This window comes from Pleurodeles waltl, chromosome 10 (genome assembly GCF_031143425.1).
Source record: "Pleurodeles waltl isolate 20211129_DDA chromosome 10, aPleWal1.hap1.20221129, whole genome shotgun sequence".
Taxonomy (NCBI): Eukaryota; Metazoa; Chordata; class Amphibia; order Caudata; family Salamandridae; genus Pleurodeles; species Pleurodeles waltl.
This window is the reverse complement of record NC_090449.1, coordinates 73,375,352-73,398,582: the sequence shown is the minus strand read 5'-3', so window position 1 is coordinate 73,398,582 and position 23,231 is coordinate 73,375,352.

The following is a 23,231-nucleotide window of genomic DNA, read 5'->3' as shown; positions in this document are numbered from 1 at the left end:
AAACCAGCATTGGCAAAACCTTTAGGTATGGGTTTAATGTGCTAATGCATGTAGCACTAACACATTCCGATGGTGCAGCCCCAACCCTTCCTACACATGCTACTGGCTCAGCCAGGAGCTCAAAAAATAAAACAGTTATAAACTATTGTTTTATTTTTCGGTTGTTGGCTTAGCCAGGTGGGCAACGCTCCTTCGCCATTGTGAAGGAGCTGGTCCTGGCTGAAGAATACACCCAACAGCCAACAGCATTAGGTGACAGAACAATACTCCACTTAGCTCAGCCAAGATGTGATTGATATAGTCTCTAGCCAATGACTGAAAAATGCAGGTTGAAGAAAGCCAAAAAAAAGGGTAAAAGGGGACAGGTCCAAAGCTTACCCTATGTGTATTGTTAGCAAAAGCTCTGTTTGGTAGCTCCATTAGAAAAATCCAGACCTAAATACAGAGATGGGTATGAGCAGTACATGGTCAAACAGGCAAGACGACAACAGGAAAAGGTAGCATGACAATACAGCAGAGCACTTCCAGGCAATGGGTGGAAGAAAGGAAACAGAGTTAGAAAAGAGCTGGGAGTAGACGACAACAAGAAAATGCAAGCAAACGAAGAAAAAAAGGGCACACATTTCGACAGGAAGGTGATACAGCTACAAGATAATGCAGGAGTGGAAAAGGAGAGTCCCATTTTCATTCGCTCTTTAAAAAGTGTTGCCTCTGCAATGTAAAAATAAATTGAAACATTGTAAAGGGATTACATGACTGAATGAATGAAGTGCTGCCTTAAAAGAGGCGCATTACATTAACCTTTGCAGAAGCAACCTGGAGTCCATCATGAGATCATGGCAGTGAGGGAACAGCCTCAACTGAGTAAGATGCCTGGCAGTACAAACCCTGACACCTGCACACCGGCAGAGGTAGATGGGTTGTAGGATAGGGAGTTTAATGGAGCTTACTGGTGCTTGTGAAACTGTGTTACATCCAGGGGAAGCTCCTCCGTTATGGCAGAGGAGCGTTGCCCCGCCAGCAGCAGCTGAAAACCTAAACGGTGTTTATTATTGTTTTATTTTTAAAGGGGCGGGCCATGGGGGTGATGAGCACTGAGGGGAGTGCACAGAGAACTCCCCTCAGTGCGCATGTGTGTTTGGCTGGCCGTCTCGGGTGGGCCAAACATACATGTGCACTGTGCTCTCTCTGCAGCCATGCACTGTTTTGCCGAGTTGGAGAGAGCAGGCCCAGGCTTCCAGTCTGCGTTGGAGCGCCCAGCCAGAGCACTCCAGCCAATCATAACATTGCTCTAAGCAGCATCATGATTGGCGCAGGGCAAGCTGGGAGCCTGTGTCTGGAATAGTGCGGAGGTGACCTTAAGGTTTACTTTTTGTTTTGGTCCCCCGCCCGCCACTTTGCCCAGTCACCAGCCGCAAGTGGTTACATCGCACAAAGGCAGTGCCTCAAGAGTAGGAGAGTTACCAGTCTGACAAGGCACTGCCAGGCTGCATGGGCACATGATTTGCATCAATTCTATGTTCTGGGAAGGTCTTTGGCAAGAGCACCCTCTACAGCAAGGGCGGTACCTTGCACACTGCTGCTTCATTTATAATATGTAGGAGGATGTCACCCAGCTTGGTGGCACCTGTAGAAGGAAGATTTTGAGAAAAGGGGAATGAATGCCCTCTTTAATGCAAGAGCCATACGAGCTGCGTGTAGTTAATTTTCCCTAAAAGGTGGTGGCATCTCACTTTGCTCAGGTTTTCAAGGACAAGATTTCAACGGTGACCCTCCAAAGTTTGTATACGTTTAATGCATTTTAGCTGAAACTTTGTATACATGGGTCATTTGCATGCGACAAGATGCTCCTCACAGACAGTGTTGTCAAATGTAGAGTAGTCTGGAGAAGTGGAAGAACCCATGAGAATGAATGAATATTACCAGGGCAGCACACCCCCTCTGCTCCTGCTGGAGTCTTCCTACTGCTACTGTGTACTGGGCATCCGATCATGATGCACTCAAATACACGTGTGGCAACATCTGTCTAGCAGGGGCTTGTGGGAAGCGCATTATCCCTCCGCAGTCCTCAGGTTCACCAGTGGATACCTCTTTGAATTACCTTCAGGGCTTCCCAGGTACAAACAGCTGCCAGCAGCCTTGCAGAGCCAGTCCACATGCCTCTCATCCAGTCATGTACAAATGCTGCAAAGGGGTCCTCCAGTATTCCTCATTCATTAGAGCTGTCAGTTGTGACTCAGTGCTGTGTGGCCTTCTCTAACATCCCTCACCACTGATGCGCAACTCAAGGTAAGGTTCTTACATCAGTTGCACTATATGACTGCATAATTCAATTAACACTTTCCAAGATATAATGAAAACCCACTTTCGAAAACACAAGGAGTTCTTGTTGTTGGAGTCTACACACAGTTTGCAGCTGGTAGGACAACCTGTGGGGAAATTGTACCATATTATGTTTTTACAAAATACGTGCATTACATAATTGCAGTCGTCGAACCTCAAATGGGCCAAGAGCACTTCACCTTGATAAATTTACAATAGGTTTCTGTTTCTGTTGGCCCTTAAGTCACAGGGGCTGTATGAGAACCAACTACATTTTTTCTCTGTTCTTTCCCTTTGTAATGAACAGTGTAACTACTTTTATCCTGGTTGGGTTGTTGTCCTCTGGAAATGGACCATCATATCATTGTGTTCTCTGCAACCTGCGAGGCCCATCACTTTCTTTAGTCTCTGTCTCGCTCTAGGTATGGAATATCTGTCCCACCACAGTATCATGTTCAGTGAGCAGGGCCACCAGATATGAAATGCATCGATTTACATTATTTCTGCATCTCTCTTGGATTTGCTTCATTACTTTGGCTGGAAAACAAAGGAGCACGTTTGTTCTACAATGCGGAGGGCAGGGGTGGGAGCAGCTGCTTCCAGCTCCACGAAGACGGAGAAGAGATTGTCAACTATAAGTACCTCCTTGATGTTGGAGCCTGGTCTACAGCCTCTGGGTAGGGAGTTGCAGAGGAAAAGCTCGCTCTTCTGGCCATGGTGGAATGGCTCGCTGTGCAAGGGGGTTTCTGACAACGTGTCATGGGCTGGACCCTTTAAAGATCTGTTGAGTCCCCTTGTAGATTACCTAAGAAAGATCTACTCCTTCCAGGAGGCACTGTATCACCCTGCACAGAATAGTATACATGAAAGGTGTCAAGTGTCTCCTTAAGCAATTCATGAATATGAGAAAAACTCCTCAAAGAGGAAAAAAAAACTCATAGGAAGTCTAATAAATTTGGGTGGAACGTGGCGCTTAGAAATGAAGAAAATAGCTGGGCGCCAAACTCAAAGAACAGGAACGAGAAACCATCCAAATATACAATCCATTAGAGGTTTTAGCTGCATGGAGCAGACGTCGGGGACAAAAATGAAATCAAGGGTTGTGAAGAACGCAATGAAAAACGTGAAACAAATGCAGTGTAATGTATACTTAAAACTAGCTCTACATGTATGTGTGTGTGTGTGAGTCTATATATATATATATATATATATATATATATATATATATACATACATACAAATGTATTTATATATAGTTAAAAAACAAACTGACATCATAGGAATAAACATCTTACTACATCTTGGATTGTGATCTCCAGACTATCTTGGAGAGAGCTTGTTATCAGGCTTGACATGTCTTCATTCTATAAATCATGGTGTTCACTTTGAAGTGTAGAAGAAGCCCAAATTTGACATCTTTTACCCATTCTACAATCACATTGTCACCATTCTCGCCATGTATTCCAAACAGCTGAGGAGCACCCTTCCAGTGGCGGCAAGCGCAGAGATACCAAGTTGGTTCCAGCAATGTGGGCGCTCCGGCACGCGCTGAGTGCAGCGTCTCAGAATGCATCGCTTACCAGTGCAACTGATTCATCTTCTACTGTGCCCCACATAGAGCCTGTGGTAAGCTCTCAACTCCAGGCTCTACAGGAAAGGGCGTGGGTATAAATAAAGTGGAGGAGAGGCTTGGCCAAAACAATAAATGCAACAAAGCCTGCCACTTCTGCTATAAATCAGTATATTAGTCAGAATACAGATGCTCGTAGTCCAAATGTATCTACTGTAAACATCACTGCACTATTTTAAATTGTGATGACAAAATGCATGACATGTATGACAAAATTAACACTGCCAGTCATGGACCACATCATTGAATAGTTCACATTTACTAATACTGTATAGGAAATGTATATGGCCTCGACAATGTTGGTAGGCCAGTGCTTAAATTGTGCTTGTTGTTTCCGGTGAAGAGCACCGGCACTTATTTTTGAGGGCCGGCACTTATTTTTCTGCCTCAAGCATTTACTGCGAGCAAAAGACACATATTGGAAAGACAGAGAAAGAGAAAAACAAAAAAGCGTCACAAAGGAAGAAAGCAGAAAGCTGCAAGAGAGAGCCTAAGGGGCAGGGAGTGGCCATAAATAGATTGAAGAGGCCTGAGATGGCTTCAGGATTACGCTGCCTCAGTATTCCGTGTTCACACATTTAATTGCAGCAGCTGTGTGTTTCAGAGGAGGGCTTTGGGCACCGGCACGTTTTTATTTACAAATTATGCACTGGGAAAAGCATTCATAAAAAGTGCTTGCAATATATTTGCAGAGAAAATAGCCTGCCACTAGTGTTTGAGACATGTCGTGCTTTCAGAGGTCACTAGTCTAAAGAACCAGTGGATATGGATGTAGATGTATATTCCTCATAGAGAACTACATTATCCTTGAGATCTTGGTAGTAGAAACCAAAGAAGGAATTCACACCATCTGCTACAACTGAAAAAGTAAGAGCAGGTCACGACTCACCACGGTGCTAAAAACTCTGAAAATGAAAACAGGCCAATTTCTGCTGTCCCACGCTGGAATAGAGGAAGACTGAGGCCCCTGGCTGAAGAAAGAGATTTCACCCACAGCACAGGATTACCACCAAATACTGGCATTTGTAGTGAGAAAACACTGACCAGCCGATTTAACTATAGCGACTGTCAGCAAAGCAGTGACTTGTAAGAAGTTTTATCCTCTTATAATGTACAAAGAGACAGTGAAGTTATCAAAATAATTATATATATATATCCATATTTATATATATATATATATATATATCACAGGGTGTCAACTCTATTTCACACAAAAATTCCCAGGGTCAACATACTGTGAATTTTCTATATTGTAATTTGATTTATATAGCGCTTACTACCCCTGATGAGGTGTTGAAGTGCTTTATGGCAAGTACCATGCTACTCCTGAACCCAATGTTTGAAGTTATTGTAGTGGTTATCATTGGTTATTATGATGTTCATGTATTCTCAAGAAAGAATTGCATGCAATTTACTTAGTTACTTTGTGATATATTAATACCAGGATATTATGATCATTAGCAGGTCTACATGATGGGACATTGTAAAACATGGAAATCGACCAGAGAGAGAGTCTGAACCAGAATGAGCACAGGAGAGTGATACTCTGAACTGAGACAGGCACTAGAAGAGACAGTTAGGAATTTAGAGACTCACTGAGAGAGGCAGTATATTTGAAAATAAGAGTCAGTCTAGAAGAGAGAGCTTGGAACAAACAAAGGAACAGAGAGAGGATGCCTAAACTAAAACTACTAAATTAATTAAACAAAAATACCAACACTGACAGTCTTCATTCCTTAGTTACTGAATGGACACAACCACTTCTCTCATTGCAACCAAATATGTATTAATGCAATGGCTTCTCATTTTTATTTTATACTCTTGAAAAAATGTTTTTAGCTACATGTCATTCACTACAGAGGAACTTTCAAAATTCAACATCACAATACAATCGATAACTTTTCACCTCATTGCCTTCATTGTACCCAAACACATTAATATCAAAACACATTTAACACAGACAAAACAAACAGACAGTAGACAACATTCCAAAATAACCCCATTTAATGACAGTTCAATCATTCAAAACAAGAGTGAAGAAATGTTTATGGGAATTATTTTTAACAAATACTCCTCTGTGATACTCAGGGTTTGGATGGCAACTATCATTTTGGTTTTAACAGGTCTATATTACGAGGGGGACCAAACTGACTTTGCTAATTCGTCAAGGTTCCCCTTATCCCAGCCTAATCGTTTTACCAAATCCCTGAAGCTCCAGGAATTTGCTTTAAACCAAAATGATAGTTGCCATCAAATCACTGAGAACAACTCAAGATTAGGAACATGGAGAGACATTATGAAAGCAGAGGAGGGACTCTGTGAGGCTGTCTGCGGTGGGTAGGGTTCGGCAGAGACCGTCTAAAACTGGTAAAAGAACCAATAACACATCAAGAAGCATGGGAACACCAAAGACTACAACCATTAACTGGAATCCCACGGTATTTGCCTCCCCCTCCCAGCCACAGCACACTCTAATTCAGTGGTTCCCAACCTTTTGACTTTTGTGGACTCCCGCTTTATCATTAATGGAACCCAGGGACCCCCTCTGATTCATCATTGGAATCCAGGGACCCCCACTGAGTCATTACTGGAAGCTTGGGACCTAATTTGTCATTATTTGTTAATATTTTTTCATATTCTAAGCAGTCGCGGACCCCTTGAGAAGGCTTTGCGGACCCCCAGGGGTCCCCGGACCACAGGTTGGGAACCACTGCTCTAATTGATAAACGACGGGTTGCCAATGCTAAATGTTAAATACTCTGCCCAACAGAAAGAGTTCCCTGTCCTGAGGAAGACCCTTCGTGCACATGGGTTCAAAATATGTTGAGCTATCAACTGAAGGGAAATGGGCACTTTGGAAAATTAGATGTTAAACACAGGGTAGCCTGGTGAGTAAGATTGGAGCGGTGTGAGCTTCAGATTTCTTGACAATCACGCTGACATATAATGTTAAAATATGTTATATGACCAGCAGGGCCCACGAGTGGGGTTTAAAAGGCAGTGGTAAGCGAACTGGTGAAAGCACTGAGAGAAACACAGTATTTTGTAAAATAATTAACATTTTTTAGGACTTTCAAAACATAAATGAGAGAGTGTGTGTGTTTGTCAGTGTGTGTGTGCATAAGTGCCAGGTGAAATCTGACAGGCACCCCACCATACCCGACTGAAAGCAACTGTACCTAACTATAATAGTTCCAGCACTGGTGCTTGGCATTAAGATCGCCTACAATTATGTCAAGATACTGGAATCCAATAAAGCATCTATGCCGCTTGGACATAGCTCGTCCGGGGTGAGTAGGCGACAGTCAAACAAAGTGAGCCTTCAGATGTCTGGATCTGTATACCAGTTGCTTCAATACTACCCGCTGGTGGTAGCTGAATTATTCTTTAGAAAATACAGTAGGGGGTTGGCGTAACACCCCAAACACCCTCCTAAAGCTATTCCCCTGGTTAAACAAAACTCGATCGACCTTCCCGAACCTTGGAATAGATCAATAAGGATTGGTGTATCATGATACCTGTTCAAATCATTAATTATTTTGTTCTCTTTCTCGCACAATTTCCTTTGAGAGTGAAACACGGATCATAAACACCGATGATACATTACTTTCACTGCAAATATATTGCTGTCATTTTTTTATGAATGTTTACCACATTTTCGTCACCATATGAATGTCTTGTGTATTACAAAATGTCAAAAATGAAGTAAGGCGCTAATATCATGCATTCTGTCATAACAAATATTTCTTTACCAGTAGGTTTCTGGCACAACTAAACACCAGGAATCTCCATGTGGACAGAACAACCTTAATGAACCTCCCCCTAGCGGTCCTGCTTACAGAAACCACAGATATATGTGAAAATATCACTGTAAATCACAAGGAGGTGAAAACTAATCATTAAAACTATAAATTAGCGCATTTGTGATCCTACAATTTACATTAAAAATAAAATATGAAAAATGTGGACATTAAAAACATAGATCCCGATTCAGAAAGAACTAGTAAAAGCCAACAACAACAAATTGCGGGTTTCCTCTTATGTTGTGCATAGATTTCTTTCCAATTTACATGGGATTCATGAAAATCTCCATGAGTATGCATGGGATTCTACACATAGATGGAACCTCATCCTTGCACACTTCAACATTATGGAATTTTCTCCCAGCAAAGACAAGATATATCTACTAAGCATTCAGGAAGGAATTAAATAGCCAACTCCACCCAAACATAACATGCCAGACAACACGAGTCAGTGAAAAAATTATTTTGAGGCCACAGAAGTTCTATGGATCTTAGATGACTTGAGACCATCCTAACCCAATACCCGGAATCTGTTGCAACTCAGGTATGGTAAGCTTGATCATATGTACAACTCTCCTTCATTCCAATGATCTCATGAGCTCAACTACTCAACCACAGAAACACAAGAAGTGCCTTCCAACACCCATGACATCAAAATCGCTTGCCATAAAGACAATTGTGATAGAGCCATGCACCCATGCTCAGCTTGCTTTGGATCAAGGAAGTGCCACGGACCTGCAGCCACAAGCCATAAGAGAAGGCTGTGGATTGTAAAGGGCGCCCTACCATTCAGCCACATAGACAATGGAGATATGGAAGGGCGTCAACGTGTATTTGAAGATCCTATTACCCAAGAACTGGACTGCCCAACTGAAAGCAAAGTACTGAAAAGAAAAATAAGAGGATCAGATGGCACAGGTTCAAGAGAGGATCACGTGAGAAGGGTCCATTCAGAGGTTCAAAGAACAGTTAAAGACGTCTCCATCATAACCTGAGGCAGAAAAGCAAGATAGTGAAACCAGACATACATGCAATAATGGTCTGAGCCATGACATATTTTTTTAGTTAACCCTAACTGGCCTTGCGTTTAAGGGATTGGCTAATGTGATTGGCCATCGGGGCCATTCTGGAGGCCATCTTAAAAAAGCTTTTATGAAATAGACTGCTGTAACCAAACAAAGGGAGAAGCGAGGGTAACAGAAGAAACCAAGGGCAACTGGTATTGTAATGGCCGGATTAGTACTTTGGGGGAAGTGCGCACATCAAATTAGTTATATACTGCTTTAGTGGGCAAATAAACTTTCAGTGAGTAAACCTTCGTTTACCTTTGGTGGAAAAAGTACAAAGTACTAAATTTATGTTCAGAAAATTTTAAAAAACGGATGCGCATACACAGCATTAAGGTCATGAAACGAATTAGGACATTTCGAAACATATTTAAAAAAAAGGAATACGAGTGTAATGCTTAAAACAATAATAAAAATGACAAAAATGGATATGGTAATAAAAAGATCTGATTTCTTTTTTTTATTAAGTGGCCAGGAATAATTTATGGTGTATAAGGCTAAGGAACGTGCATTACCAAAATGGACCACAGGATGTCACTCTTGCTCCGGAAAGTGAATGCAGAAACCATACCAACAGACTGCTCGTGCTACCACACACGTTGTAAGAGCAGGGCAGTCATTCAGCTTGCACGCTGATACACCCTTATTGCTTTAAAACTTCACTTAGTTCTTCTGGAGGGCTCCTGGTCTCTGCTGCCCTTTGCTGCACGGTCACAAAATATCCGGTTCTAACTTGTTTCAAATTTAGAATAAATGCATTATAGGTAGAGCTCCCGGTTTTATGATATTTTTTTAACACTTACATCTGTATTTATCGATATATATTTTGGCCATCTTATTAGTATTTATCCACATTTATTTTCTGGTTTTCAAATAAGTGGAGTGAAAATGGTACATTTCTACATTTACTTAACTGATTGACATGCATTCATACTTTGGTGCCTGTCGTGTTTTAACAAATTCAGCAGCCAAATATAGGAAAACACTACACCCACAGGTAACTATTAGCAATTTACGACAAATATATCTTATCATATGCCTCTTTTAAATATACCTTAACCTGTTTTTTAACTCCCCATGCAGCCTATCTGCTGTCTTTGAATTCACAACAGAAAGCATGGAAAGTCATTGAATAGAAGCACAATTTTCAGTGTTTTTCCACTTTTACAGATAAATACAGACAGGAAGCACATTGTTTTCTTTCTGTATTTATCTGTAAAAATCAGTAAAAAAAAGGAAAACCGGAAGCCTTAATTATAGGTAACCCCAATGCTCTCAGATCTACACCATCTTGGGTAGGACACTCCGGACACAATTTCAAGCGGAAGACAAACTCCACTGCATCCTTACTGTTTAAACTGTTTATTTATGACCATGTGTTAGTTCATTAAAACCATCCAAGTCTAAGACAGCATATCATATATTTAAAAAAACTATCTTTCTTCTAAAACCCATAATTTGCAATGAGTGCTTATACCATTGGAATAATAATTCAAAATTTAACTGAAAATGTATTAATTATTAGGTGACTAAACGTTCTTGAGTCTTCTCAACCCAGCATGGATTGGTGAAGAACACTGTTGTTGCAGCAGACCTGCCCATAGGCTCAGACGTGGGTCAATAAAAATGAGTCCCTCCCTCTGCATAACCACCTACATTAGTTCTGTGCCTATGTCACCTCCCTGAGTAAAAAAATATCCGCCAGTGCTGGGCTAGGTATATATGAAAGCAAGACCATGCTATAACTGTTTTATTATATCCAGAGGCTCTATCAAGGTTCCACTCAGTTTAGGGAGCCACTAAATTTCACAGGCCATTCCCCTGCCCTCATATTTCTACGATTATACCTCTTCCTGTCTTTCTATAAGAGATCTTCCTGCAGGTCAGCTTCACCCAAAGACACTTTGGGCCATATTTATACTTTTTGACGCACAACTGCGCCAACGCAGTTGTGCAGCAAAAATTTTACCGCCTGCTTACGCCATTCCAACGCACCATGCGGGCGCCTTATTTAAAGAATGACGGTAGCCGGCACTGCGGACTGGTCTGAGTAAAAAAAAAAATCACACAAGGCAGCGCCGGCGTCGGGGAAAATGGGGGTTGTGCGTCAAAAATTGGTGCAAGTCAGGTCTGAGGCAAAAATCATGCCTCAAACCGGACTTGCATTTTTTGATGCACAAGCCCCATTGCAATGACTCCTGTCTTAGCAAAGACAGGAGTCATGCCCCCTTGCCCAATGGCCATGCCCAGGGGACTTCTGTCCCCTGGGCATGGCCATTGGGCATTGTGGCATGTAGGGGGGCCCAAAATAGGCCCCCCATGCTTCTTAAAAAAAAAGTTAAAAATACTTACCTGAACTTACCTTTACTTCCCTGGGATGGGTCCCCCCATCCATGGGTGTCCTCCAGGGGTGGGCGAGGGTGGCAGGGGGTGTCCCTGGGGGCAGGGGAGGGCATCTCTGGGCTCCATCTGAGCCCACAGATCCCTTAACGCCTGCCCTGACCCAGGCGTTAAAAAACGGCGCACAACAGGCTGTGCGCCGTTTTTTAACGCCCACCCCCTCCTGTGCGTCAAAATGACGCTGGGGTATAAATAAGGCGCACGGGCCTTAGTCATGTTTTGGAAGGGAACGCCTACCTTGCATATCATTAACGCAAGGCAGTTTCCCCCTTCCAAAAAATGATGCACATGGTGGAATTTTGACGTCCGCGGGGTCGGGCGTCAAAGTACAAATATGGGGCAGGGTTTGCGTTGAATGTGCGTCTAAATTTTGGACGCACATTCGGCGCAAACAGAGTATAAATATGCCCCTTTGTTCTTTCAGTGAAACCCAATTGTGTAGTTTACATTTATTCCAGTTCAGCTCTGGACAAGGAAGCCCAGGCACTGCGAAAGTAGCAAGGGATTGCTTGCAGGCTCCATTTCTGGAGCTTCCATGGCTCTAGCAGAAATTAACCAAGTTCATTGAATCATTGTAGCTAAATTTAACATTACACATCAGACTTTGCGGGATTCAAGGTACTTTGTACATGTGTCTTATCGCATGTTAAAATTCGTTTGTTCAATACATCCTGAATGGGTTTCTTTAGCAAGCGCTGTGCTGTAGCTTTAGACAACGTTATTTTCAGGGGTGTGATGGCATTTATTAAGTCGTGCTTTTAAATTCACTTGTGTGGGTGAAGTAAAACCACACTGCATCCCACATATGACATCAGACCTTTATGCAACTTCTGCATTTTCTGCACCATATTACACAGTTAGATAGGTCAGTCATAATTAATCATTGTTTACTATGTTTGTGCGAAAGGGCCCAGGAACTGAGACGCTCTTTTGCAGCCTCTCCAAGAACCAGTGAAAAAGCAGCACCTCCTCCCCCGCCAACCCCCTGAAAATTGTTCCAGCACCACTACCCGGAACAATTATGAATCATCACATTTTAAAGCAACATGGAGCTCCACAGACAGACAAAAGAAAGCATGGCAATGCAGAAACTACTATAGCGCTGTTGCCTAAAAAGCCAGGACTGGCTGAAGGTGGCAAACATGGCAAAGGCACTTCTGACGTAGATAAATGCAGTACAAAAGGAAGGCTGACAAAGCCCTTGTCATCCAAAATAATAATTAATTAGAATTTTCAAATCTTGGAGGTTTAAAGTGCAAAGTGTGATGATAATGCATTCACACAGCTATCGGAAGTGAATTCTGAGAATACTTTCATCATTTATTTTTAGCTATTTAAACGCAAAAGAATACAAAGCTGACCTAAACCACATACATTTTCCCTTTCATTTTTGAAACTGAAGTTTTCAAATACACACTTACACAAAATTAACGATTAAAATTCGGATTTTACAGCAGAAAACATAGGATCCAAGCCACAAACCCATGTGTTACTAAGTGTATTAGTGCTCTCCCTGTTCTAGGATTAGGGTTTCAACCTGGCATGTTTTATATCAGAATGTCTGATATTTTAGTCTCCCTGCTGGTACACAAATTAGGAAAATCACAAAAGGCCAGTATTTTTTCATCTTATCATTACATACTTTGGATGGTAAATGTAAGAAGAAAACACTTTAAAATGTTTTCCACAGGCGCCTTGATGACCACAGACTGAAAAAATAAATTAAACAAAGACAGAAAGTCCATGTTAAAAATTAATAACGACGACTTGCAGAATCTTAAAACGTGAAGAGTTGGACGGTGGTATTTCCTCTGAGAAAGGTGGCACCCTATATGGAAGGAAGTGAAGGTTGCACTTCTGCTGACCTGCTGTGTTGCTCTATGCAGAAGAGAGGCTTTCACTCATGCTGCTTGACCATGTCCATTCTGTGAGGCAAGTAAGTTTGCACCCCCAATGCCCGAGTTGTACCTGTCGCCTGTGAAGGTGGGAAGCTTTAACAATGTTTGCATTGCTGTACCTAGGGGACTACCTCACTCCTTGTCATTGCACACACTGTCTCCAGTTACAGCTTTTACCCTACAATAAAACTCCCTTAAGTGTATTCTTCGAATTCGTTCAATTAAGCAAACTACAAAACATAACATGGATTTGGTAGTCTGATAAAAAGACGGGCCTGGAAACGGTGTTTATTGTGATATGGAGTGAGGTGTTCATTTTAACAGTACAAGACCTTTAAGGTAGTGAAATATAATGCTACTGCTTTTACTGTATCTGGTGAGTGAGAAAGAAAACCTGGCCTTGCGTTTTTATAATTAATAAAGTTTGATAATCTTCCATTTACTGCTTTAAAAAGCAAGTCTGCCCTGGTAACGCTTTCCAGCACTGCTGGCGGTTCCACAAATGTCGAGAGCCCACTTCCACCGACGTCCGTTAACTTTCGTCACCAGCACCTCATTCAAAATGGCCGTTCGTTGTCCCTTTGTAAGGTAGGTCGCAGCGGTCTAGTTGTCACCCGCTTCCGTTTTGACATCATAACCGGCAAAAGTTTTGAGTCCGAAGCCGCGAAAAGTTGACGCAGAGCTACTCCCGGGAACTGGAGACCCAAGCTCTCGAAAGTTCTGCGTATCGGTTCCGCGCCTTTGCAGCCTCACTCGCCCACAGAAGCGCGCACCATGTCCGCAGGGTAGGCTGGAGTCACCGAGACCGACGGGGGAACCGATGCCAAGACCCCCGTGCAGCTGCTGCAGGAGTACTGCGTCAGGGCCGGTCTGGAGGTCGTGTACGACTGGGACACCCAGGGGGACCTCTGTAACCCCCGCTTCGGCTGCAGGGTGACTGTGGGCGACGTCACCGGGGCCGGCGAGGGCCCGTCCAAGAAGGCAACAAGCAGAAAGCCGCAGAAGCCGCCTGGGAGGTGTTGGGGCCACGAGCCCCCGCCTTCGAAGCCGGAGGAAGAGTAGCAGCCGGCGAGCCGCCTCTTAACCCGGTGGGAGGCTTGCAGGAGCTGTGCACGAGCAGGGGGTGGTGGCCTCCGCAGTACACAGAGCTGGAGGGGAAGGGGCAGCCTCACGAGCGTGAATTCACCGTGTCCTGTCTGGTAGAAAGGGTGAAGGGCTTGGGCCTCTGTAAGAACTGCCGATACGAGTGTATTAAATAATAACTTCTTTATTTGTTCAAGAAACATCGCAGAAGGGAGACAGCGCTGCCGTTCAATCCACTCCAAACCGTCTCTCTGCACACCGTTCTCGAATGCCTCGTAGTGCGTGCAGAATCCCCAGCGCGAGGCAATCGAGAGCGGTGAGCATTCTATACTACCGACACCACATATCTTCTCTCTTTACAGTAAAAACAATATGAGAATAAACAATGTATGTATTCCTATAAATAAAACAGTTGCCTACAAATAAACAGTAAAACATTACTATAAATAATAGTCTTTTTCTTCGGGTTTACAATAAACAGTTGAACATTCCAAAACGCGTATCTATAGAACATTGCTATGAATAATAGTCTTTTAATTTCTTTGGTATCACAATTCTCCTGCCAAATCTACTCCACCTTCCACTCCTATAGCCGATTTCATCCAAGCCACTAGAGTCTCTGGAACTGCCAGGTGATCTCAGGTCATTTGATGGAAGATGGCGATCATCAGAGCTCCCTGAGTCCACTCTATGTTGACATTGATGAACATGTTCTTCTCTTCCCTCATTCCCCTCTTCCAAGCATTCTTTCCACATACGACTCTTCGGAATACCAATCTCCGTTCCCGAGTCAACTCTGGAATTCTTACACAGTGACAAAGCCGATATATGCCACACTTTACAATCATTGAGTCGTGCTGAATTATTGTACACAGCAATTACTTTCATGGGGGAAGAAAATTTACTTTGTCCTTTAATAGTGTGTTTATTGCTCTTGACTCTCACAATATCTCCAACACACAACCTAACCTCTTTGCACTTGTGTATGTCATCATAATATTTCTTATATTTATCCTGAGCTTTCCCAATATTTGTCTTCACCTCTTCCGGACTCCATTCTACTCTTTTTGCAGCTTTAAGCCAACCAACATTATCTTTTGACATGGGAGTTCTACCCCTCATGAGTTCAAACGGACTAGAATTAGTACTGTTACATACAGTAATCCTAAAAGCCCACAGTGTTTTCCATAACTCTATTTTCCAAACTAAATTATTGCAATTAGACCACTGAATCATTCCTTTAAGTACACGATTGAACCTTTCTACAGAACCATTACCTGCAGGATGGTAAATTGAAGTAGTATGATGCTTTATCCCATTCCTTCCCACATAATCTTGGAAAGCAGAAGACGTAAATTGTGTCCCATTGTCCGACACAATACATTTTGGTAAACCTTCTCTTACAAAAATGTTATCCATAAATTTGATGATACTGCTTACATCAGCCTTCTTTACAATTCCTACCTCTGGCCACTTAGAAAAGTGATCTACAAGTACTAACAAGAAAGTCTGCTCTTCACCTTCACCAATTGGTCCCATGACATCAATACCTACTCTTTCCCATGACATGTTGGGAGAAGGAATGGGATGTAAAGACTGTTTCAGCATCACATGTGTTTTATCTGCATTTTCACAAACAGGGCAATCTCTCACCAACCTTTCTACTTCCTTATCTATCCCCGGCCACCAGTACCACTGTTTCACTCTATTCTTAGTTTTACCGATGCCTAGATAGCCTTCGTGGCAAATCTCAAGAATTTTCCCTCTTAAGGTGAAGGGAGGTATTACCTTCCCATTCCTAATAAATAGACCTTCTTCCATAGATAATTCGTCCTTTACTTCCCAAAAAGGTAACACATTTTTATTAATCATTTTCTTTAACGGCCACCCTTTATTAATCATGACACTCAATTCTTTCATTACCTCATCCAAATTCTGCTCTGTATTCCATTAATCTCGCGTGATACCTTTGCATATACCTTCCTCCACAATAGCCACCCACATGTCTTCTTTCCCATCTTCAACAGTGTTCTGAAACTTTTCAATATCGTTGGATGGCAAGGGCATGCGGCTTAAGAAATCTGCGACCGTATTCTTCACTCCAGGTAAGTACTGTACCACAAACGCACAGACATTCTAGCAAGCCTAGGAGAAGCTTTATACAACCCCCTTCGTGGTTAACACTTTCACCAAAGGTTTGTGATCACATCTTAAAATGACTGTAATACCCCACACATACTGTCTAAAATGTTCCATTGCCCATACACATGCAAGTGCCTCACGCTCAATAACTGAATACTTCTCCTCAGATGTAGTTAATGAACGTGAGGCAAAAGCAATAGTATCTTCATACCCCTCCTTATTAATTTGGGTGAGAACTGCTCCTATTCCTTTGCAACTAGCATCAGTTGTAATAACACTGCTAAGACTTGAATCAAAACCTTGCAATGGTGGAGCATTGCAGATATCATTTTTCAACATGTCAAAAGCATTTTGACACGCATCTGTCCACAAAAACTTTTTTTTTGTTTTAAGCAATTGCCTTAAATCATATGTTTTCGTGGAAAAGTTATTAACAAATTTGGAATAGAATTCCACTAAACCCAGAAAAGCACAGACCTCATCCTTATTGTGAGGATTAGGTGCCTTTCTTATTGCAGACAATAACTCTTCCTTTGGTTTAATTCCCTGAGCAGATACAACATGCCCCAAGTAATTGACATGGTCACAAGCAAATTTGCATTTACTAAATTCTGCCGTCAGACCCTTTTCATCCAACGTATTCAATACTTTTTAAATAAAGTTTGGTCATGATCATCCCTTGACCTACCCATCACCAGGATATCGTCTTGGAAGACCATCGTATTATCTATTCCTGCAAGGATTGAGTACATTAACCTCTGGAACATGGCTGCTGCTGACGCCAAGCCAAATGGTACTCGCCGGACCCTGTAACACCCAAAGGGTGTAATGAAAGCAGTCAAGTCCCTACTACTGGGATGTAAACGTACCTGATGATACGCCGCTTTTAAATCAATAGTAGAAAACCATTTCATTCCTCTAGTGCGTGATAGCATTTCACTAATATGCGGTAAGGGGAATTGATCAACTAGTATATTCTTATTAAGATCTCTTAAGTCAATGAATAATCGTAAACCCCCGTTGGCTTTCTTCACCACGACTAACGGGGCCACCCACTCAGAAGATTCAATGGGTTCTATAATTTTCTCTTCTTGTAGTTTGTCCAATTGCAACTTAACATCTTCCTTTAGGGGAATTGGAATGTTTCTTACTTTATGCACTTGTGGGTCAGCATCCTTTTTTAAATGAATAAGGTGCATAAAGCCTTTCATTTTTCCAATCTTCCCCGTAAATACTTTAGAGAATCTCTGCAGAACCAGTTGACCAATTCCTGATCCCTTTTCTATGGACAATACAGGTTCAGGATTATTTGGATCCAATATTATGCCCAATTTCCTCTGATCAATCCATCCCAAAACGGAAGGACCAGTGACTGCAATATACAACTTTCCGGTCATTTGTCTGTCCTTATACTGGAATTCCAATTCCTTGTAGCCTAACAATTCGATAATTTCAACATTAAATGTCTTGATAGTTATGTCCGGTGAGCATAACTCTTCACCCACAATAAGCTTGAAACTCTTTTCCCACACATTTTGATTAATAATAGTATATGGAGACCCTGAATCAACTACAATACGCATAGTCACACCTCCCAGCATAATCTCACAGCTTGGTTTTTTCATTCTATTTTTCTCTTCTTGTTTCGTGCAAAGAATAGTATCTTCATCAGAAGAATTTACACACAAAATACACATGTTCAAATCATCATCCTCTGAAGAGTTTGTGTCTTCGAGATCCAGGATTTTGCTACCTCCACTCTTCCTTAGACACACTTTTTGGAAATGACCTACAATGCCACATTTTAAACATTTCTGTTTCTTTGCCGGACACAATTTATCATTCGCCAAGTGGTCATAACTGCCACATCTGTAACACTTCTTCTTATCATTCGAATTATAATTCTTAGATTCTATTCCTATTCTCCTTATGCTTCTCTTTTTAGAATCTTTACTGTGTTTTTTATCCTTCACTCTTGCAATTATGGTCTCTTCACCTTTATTTTCACTTAAAACTTCTTTCGCACACCTTCCCGTCAATTCTGCTCTTTTTACAATATCAATGACTTCCTGCAAAGAGCTTTCTCCTTTGGCCCACAGATTGTCTTGAATATTCGAGTTTGACGATTGCATAACAATCTGGTCACGAATAAGCTCATCATGTAAATCACCGAATCTGCAATTAATTGCTAAATTCTTTAAGGCAGATACGTAATCCTCTACTGGTTCCTCCTTCCCTTGTTTCCGATGAAAACACTTATAACGATCCACAGCAATGCACACTCTAGGTCTGTAATAGTTATCTAAATCTTCAAGCGCATTCTTATACAGGTCACCATCCCCGGCTTGCCTAGGTTTCTTATTAATGTTTTTAAAGATTTTCAGACCACCTGGTCCTAAACAATGCAAAAGGATCCTATATTTTTTTTCAGCTGAAAGTTCTTCTTCTTCCTCAATGGCGGAGATATAATTCCTGAAAAATTCACTCCATTCTTCCCATTTTATTATTGGTGAACCAGCAACAGGAATAAATGATTGTGGAGGTGATAAGTTCCAAGGATTGTTAGCCGCCATATATTTGCACTGTCTCCCTTCTAAAGATTACTATAATTGCTAATAGTAAGTTATAGATGGTTTATATAAAGTGTCAAAACTACTAATAAACCAATTCCCAAATTCAAATTTTTCTAGAATTGTAATCTTTGTAAAAAGTTCAAATGACAGCTAGAATACTAATCAGTAAAAACTGCCTTTTTAAGTTGGTACGAACTGTCCCAAATTAAGATGTCTGCCGCATAGTTGACATCAGACTTAAAATGGCTGCCCCTCTGTAATCCGAACTGTCCCAACTTAAAATGGCTGCCGCTTTTAAAATGACGTGTGACCAATCCAAAATGGCCGCTTAAATAGTATGACGTATACGTTAAAGCAGTGCCAGTGACAGTACGCACCCACCCGGTCAAGACGATCCACAACAGCAACGTGAATGCTGCCCAGCACTGGATTGAAGAAACAGGCGATTTTCTGCTGCAGCGTGAGTGCTGCCCAGCGCTTGACTAACCGGGGAAGCAGGTGTTCGCAGCACACTCGTCGTGACAAATACCGGTAGAGTTCTTTTCCACTCGTCGCCAATTGTAAGAACTGCTGATACGAGTGTATTAAATAATTACTTCTTTATTTGTTCAAGAAACATCGCAGAAGGGAGACAGCGCTGCCGTTCAATCCACTCCAAACCGTCTCTCTGCACACCGTTCTCGAATGCCTCGTAGTGCATGTAGAATCCCCAGCGCGAGGCAATCGAGAGCGGTGAGCATTCTATACTACCGACACTACAGCCTCGGGCCCACGAAGAAAGCAGCCAAGCGGGAAGCAGCCGTGAAGGTGCTGGCCGAGCTCCGCGCTGGCCTGATGGAAGGAGGCACTGGTCCTGCAGAGCCTGAGAATAATGCACGCTGCAGCGGGTCCTCCCTGGATCCAGCCGGCCAAGGGCACCTTTAGTCGAGCTCCGAAGGAGGTTTGAGGAGAGCTTCCAGTCTTTGTTTACCTCTTGCCTTCTGGCACTTTACTGTTACATCGACAATGACAAGCCTGAACTACAACTCCCAGAATGCAGCTTTCTTGAAATGGGTTCTGTAGCTGGGAGTGGTGCTGCTTGAGAATTGCATGGTGTGTCTCCGTCTTCGTTCGAAGCTTAGCCCCTGTGGTGACTGAACATGGCCCACTGTTGAGCTCGTGAAGTGAGCAGTTGTTTCGATCGCCGTATTCTGTGACCGTCTTTAAAATGAATTTTTGCCAACGTGTCTCTCACGGGCGCAGACCTACGGTTTTCAGCAAATTACACCATCCTCTCCTAAAAAGGGACTCTTTAACCCAAGCTTTTTCTTCAAGAAACGATTGGTCTAACGTGCTGCACAAGTGACCCCAGCCTGATTATCTCACAGGGTGAAACAGAAAGACCTTTGTTGTGACATGTATAACAGCATTTAAATCTTGAAATGAATGGCTTTATATTTCTTTTAAAATTACATATTGTGATGTTGAAGCTCGTATGGATGAAGGAAAGCTTTAGGATACTTTACCGGGAATGCTTGAAAGTACAGGTGACATAAAGGCCTTGAGGGAGCTCGAGAAGTAAACCAACTGAGAGCCCGGGGCCCCCGGACAGAGGCACTGCTCACACTGCCCAATTCCGACAAGAACAGAAGGGCAGTGTATGCCAAAGCTACCAGAAAACTGCCAAATAAGGGTGACAGATGGCAAGAACATCATGATTCATACCTGGTCTTTCAGTTAAGAAATCAATGTCTATTCCCTGGGCTGTATTCAGGGCTCTACTGTGAAGAAAAAAGTGTGTGTGTGATGCTCTGTTTTAAAAGGAGCCTGGCGTATGTTCTGTTCAATCAGAAAGTGAAGGAGCAATACAGATGCCTCTAAAATTATGTTTTATTTTGTCACATTTGCTCTGTGTTCAAAGTCAGAGGTCAAGTCAGTTTGTCTTCTTGCAATTAATTTTCCTTTTGATTGCAGCTCAGGATTTTGTAAGGTGAACTGTCTGACCTCCTGAACAAAGAGTGTGAAATGAAAGGGTGCTGGGTTTTTCCTAACACATTTAAGTAACTAAGTTCACTTTAAAACATTTCAAAGTATATTTCTGTAGTTGTAAAAGCCAATTTGTTGTACTTAATATGTGATGAAAAAATATTTTCATATGATGAAAACAAATCAGAACACTTTCCCTGGTGATGTGCAAATGGTAAATGTTTTCTGAAATCCAGTTTTCACAGATTATTGTTAATACACTACATAGTTTTATCAGTAAAGCTGCAAGGTAGTGGGAAGTTTTTTTGACATTTCTTGAAAATTTACTGTCTGTAAATGACAGTGCGCTACCACATCATGCTGTAGTAATATATTTATTAAAAGTGAGTGTTTAAACATAAACTGAGAAACAATCTTCCCCCTTGTGGCAATGCCTTTAGGAAACTAAGAGGCAAGTAAGTCAGTTCATGTCTGACCTGTATGTGGGCTAGATTCTTATACATGGGGTAAACGTTTAGTCTATTTAATCAAACGAGGGATTTTTTTTTTTGTACAGCAGAAATGCTGCACTCGCATATTTGAAGGTTCAGTCATATGTGACAAGAAAAAGGTGACTGTAAAATAAAATATTTGCCTACGATCACATAACTTGAGATCCATTTACGGGTCAAGTACATTACTGTTAGGTCGGGTAGATTTTTAAAGTTACTTGACCTGCAGGGCTACTAACGTTTTTATGGTTTTTCGAGGGCTGCACACACATTTGTACAGAACTACAATTGGAATTCATGACAATTTCCCATGTGCAGTCTTCAGAGAGGCCACGAACTGCATAATCATGCATTTTGAACTCCTCTTTGACCCACTGACTAGCACTGTTAGAAAGTCACTACCTTCAGCCTTAACTCCAGAGTTCTGAATTGGGGTCCCATATAAAAACCTGGAGGAGACTTAGGGGCATATTTACTAGGAATTGGTGTAGGACAGTGCTGCAAGCCTTTCTGCTGCACTGCCCTATGCCAATTTGAAAGGGCAGAAATGCACCAAACGTACAAGATACAGTGCATTTCTGTCATTTCCCCCTGGCGTTGACACAGAAATTACAGCCTAGTGCCAACACAGACACTCTTGCAATATGGTGCTGGGGTGTCAGCGTTGTAGGCAGGATTGTTTTTGCACAGGAATGTGCAATCCAGAGGAGCATTTTCCTCTTTCTGTGTGCTACAGATGCAGAACACAGAGGGGGGAAAATAGAGAGTTTTTTTTTCTTGTTGCACCTGCCATGGAGAGGTATACAGTTTTGACACATCCCCAGGTTTGCAGATACTTGTGAATCTGGGAATACATCAAAACTCATGGCTGTTGCGTAGTAATACCCACTGCAACACCTATGGTGCGCCCCCGCCTGTTGAAGCGTAAGGCAACGCATCGACTTGTGCTGCATTGCTTTATACCCTAGCTACAAGGCCATGAAAAGTTGTGCAAAAAGTGGCTTTGCATGGCCTTGTAAATATTGGTCCGCACTATGCGCCACCGGCATGTCACAAAAAGTGATGCAGTGCTCGGAGCTTGTAAAATATGCCCTTCAGTTCAAAGTATGCACAATACAGGTATAATATGATGCACAACAAAATACTGAAACACAAGATTGCAGGAATGTAAGACTAATTCAAAACTTTTCAATCATAAACATGATGTAAATAGATGAAAAGGATTACCATACCAGTTTCTACCTTCATTGTTCAGAAATCAAGTAGTGCCTGTGAAGTGAATGAAAGACATGAAAATAGGGCATGAAAGGGTCCGTTGAAGTTCTATTTTTAATTACTACCGGGTCTGAGCCCAAGAGGGACCCAGCCCACTTAAAGCCATGGCTGTATTATTAATTTGCTTCTCCTAATGCTAGTTAGATTGCCCCACATGTTCCTGGTCTGACAAGAGTAACATGGTCCAAAATTCTATTCAGATTCAATTGGTGGGAAGCAACTTTTGTAAAATGTGGGAGGACAATCTAGGAAGAAATTAAACTTGTCAATCTGCAAATTCTGCAGAGCAATGGACTTTGAGCTTATTAGACATACGCTGAGTTATCTTAAATCTTTAGGTGTTTAGCAGATTACAAGGTTGACCTGTACGGGGTCGCTATGACCCTCCTAATGAACATTTTGGGGGAAGTAGATATGGCTGGCTACACTTGGGTAATATTTGGAAGGTAGGCAGATGCTGAAGTAAGGGGGGAGTTGCAAAGGGATGCCAATACTTTGGCAATGTGGTGATAAGAGCATTCTGACAGTGGGAATAATGCTCCTCACGCAGCCACTGCTGTGAGTCTTGAGCTCAAGGGAGCA